This window comes from Lucilia cuprina, chromosome 6 (genome assembly GCF_022045245.1).
Source record: "Lucilia cuprina isolate Lc7/37 chromosome 6, ASM2204524v1, whole genome shotgun sequence".
NCBI lineage: Eukaryota > Metazoa > Arthropoda > Insecta > Diptera > Calliphoridae > Lucilia > Lucilia cuprina.
In genome coordinates this window covers 38,365,997-38,366,206 of record NC_060954.1, presented here as the reverse complement: position 1 = coordinate 38,366,206, position 210 = coordinate 38,365,997, and positions in this window count along the sequence as shown.

Sequence of the window (210 nt, the reverse complement as noted above, 5' to 3'; positions counted from 1 at the left end):
TGGAATGTTGCAGAAAAATGATTTTTTTTCTCTAGTCGTCAAAGCAATGCGCAGACAAATATTAACGGCGGCGTCTGAACGAAAAATATCGGCGGCGGCTAAAAATCAATTGTAAACCGGCTAGTTATTTTGAAAAGTGAAATGTAAATCGCAGGAAAAACACTTCCTAGGGCTCTGCTCTGCTTAATCAGTGCCTCAGGTGGGAATCGA